Below are 2,107 nucleotides of genomic sequence, written 5' to 3' on the forward strand. Positions count from 1 at the left end.
GAGCACAGTGACTAGAGGAAACAAGAAACAAAATAAACATTGTTCACTTTGGTTGCTAAATTTAATATGTTCCTATTGCACTTTTTGTTTTGGGAAATTTTTCCAACATTAAGAAAAGCCCTTTTAAAGAAGAGTGTTAAAACATTGGTTACATGAGAACCAAGGAGGATTCACCTTACAAGGTGAAATTATGTGTTTTATTCAATTTTCACACTACTACAAAGAAATACCTGAGACTGTGTAATTTATAAATGAAAGAAGGGTTTTTTGTTTTGTTTTGTTTTCACTCAAAATTCTTCAGTTTTTACAAAACTAACAGGGTGGAGTGGGGAGACTGGGGGGCAGGCAGCCTCAGGAGTAGGGTTGGTGAGAGGCGCTATGCTTCTGTCTCCATCTGAGACTAGCGCCCTGCCGTGTTGCTCTTCCACTCCGCCTTCATCTCTGTGTCAGTGGGATGGTCTCCTGAGCAAGCCTCTGCCTTGGCCTTGTTTTCCTCCTCAGCCAGCCTCTCAAACATTTTGGCATAGAACTTCTTCCGGGCAAGCTGCCTGTGGATCCGCTGCTGACACACAGCCAGCTGGGCCCTGGCGGCTTTGTTGTTGGGGTAGAGCTGCAGGACCTTCTGGAAGTCAGCCCATGCCAGTTCAAAGTCATTCACTGCCAGGTGGGCCTCTCCCCGGCGGAAGGGGCCCTTCTCGTTGTTGCTGTCCAGTTCTAGGGCCCTGTTACAGCTTTCAATGGCAGCAGAGAAGGCCTGTAGTTTCAGCTGACACATGGCCAGGTCGAGGTGAGAGGCCAGTCGAAGCGCCTGTGCCTTCTGTGCTTCCTCATTGGAAAAACTAGACTCATATTCCAGCCAGGACACAATCTTCTTACACTGTAGTAAAGCTTGCTTGTATTTGCCTTTGTTGAAGTACACACTGCCCTGCTCTTTCACTATGGTGTTCTGTTCCAGCTTCTCTTCTGAAATCATCTCCCAAGATTCCTTGGCCTTTTCAAAACTCTTGAGATGTAATTCATATTTCAGCTCGGCATTTGGTGGGATCTGGAACTTTTCCTTCCCAACACTGCCAAAAGCATAGCTGGGCTTGAGGTACACAGTGGAATGTTCTCCTTTCTCCAAGTGCTGAATGGCCCTCTCCAGATCATAAGGCAGATCCAGGTTCTCCCCCTCGCTAACCTCAAAGCGGAGCGCCCGTTGGTCAAAGAGCTGGTCCTTGCAGCACCCTTCCAGCGCAACCTCCACCATAGCGCCCTCATCGGGCTTGACATAGCCTTCACCGCGAGTCCCTATTCTGCGGATGATTCCCCCATTTTCCTCTTCCGTCAGATCTTCTTCCTTAAACAATTCCACCTCAAACACAAGCGTTGCGTTATGGGGAGATCGTTGGAGGACTGTCTGTTGAACTCTAGGCACGTTCTGGTTTGCAGGGGATGTGGCCCACCTCCCCCACCTTCATGGTTGCTACGGTAATGTCCCAAGCCTTGATGACCTCCCCTTTTCCCAGGTCAAAGGAGAATTTGTCCTTGCGATCCACACTGGAGTCAAACTTTGTGCCCTCTAACAGCCAGCCAGTGTAGTGGAAAAAGACTAGGTCCCCAGTCATGGGCATCTCTGTACCTGTGCCCTCTCTCTTGATGACCTTCAGCACTCCTTCATCCTGTTTGGGGCTGACGTCCACTTCCTTCTTGGGCAGCGGCGCTGGCTGCGCCGCACTCTCGGTCGCCTTCATCTCCTTGGCTGTCATCTCTGCGTGGCGCGAAATTTTTCCGGGAGATGGCGCAGGCGCGAGTGCACTCTGGGCCGCAGGCGGCGGCGCTACCTGCAGGGCATGCCGGAGGCCGGACCCTACGGCGCTGACTGCTGACCGCGCGGAGGCTGGAGCACCTCTCAGGAAACAGGTTTAATTGACACAGTTCCACGTGGCTGGGGAGGGCTCTGGAAACTTACAATCATGGCGGAAGGCAAAGGAGAAGCAAGTATCTTCTTCACGAGGCAGCAGGAAAAAGAAAACAGGCGAAACTTCCTCTTACAAAAAAACCATCAGATCTCACGAGAACTCACTCACCAGCAACAGCACAGCATCGGGGAAACTGTCCCTGTGAT

At 50.8% G+C, this 2,107-nt stretch overlaps 1 pseudogene; it reads right to left on the reverse strand.

The window, feature by feature from the left end:
• Positions 1–376: 376 nt before the first annotated feature.
• On the reverse strand, positions 377–1,748 carry LOC101153748 (peptidyl-prolyl cis-trans isomerase FKBP4-like; annotated as a pseudogene).
• Positions 1,749–2,107: the final 359 nt, after the last annotated feature.

The sequence above is a fragment of the Gorilla gorilla genome, chromosome 13 (assembly GCF_029281585.2).
Source record: "Gorilla gorilla gorilla isolate KB3781 chromosome 13, NHGRI_mGorGor1-v2.1_pri, whole genome shotgun sequence".
In the NCBI taxonomy this organism is placed as follows: domain Eukaryota; kingdom Metazoa; phylum Chordata; class Mammalia; order Primates; family Hominidae; genus Gorilla; species Gorilla gorilla.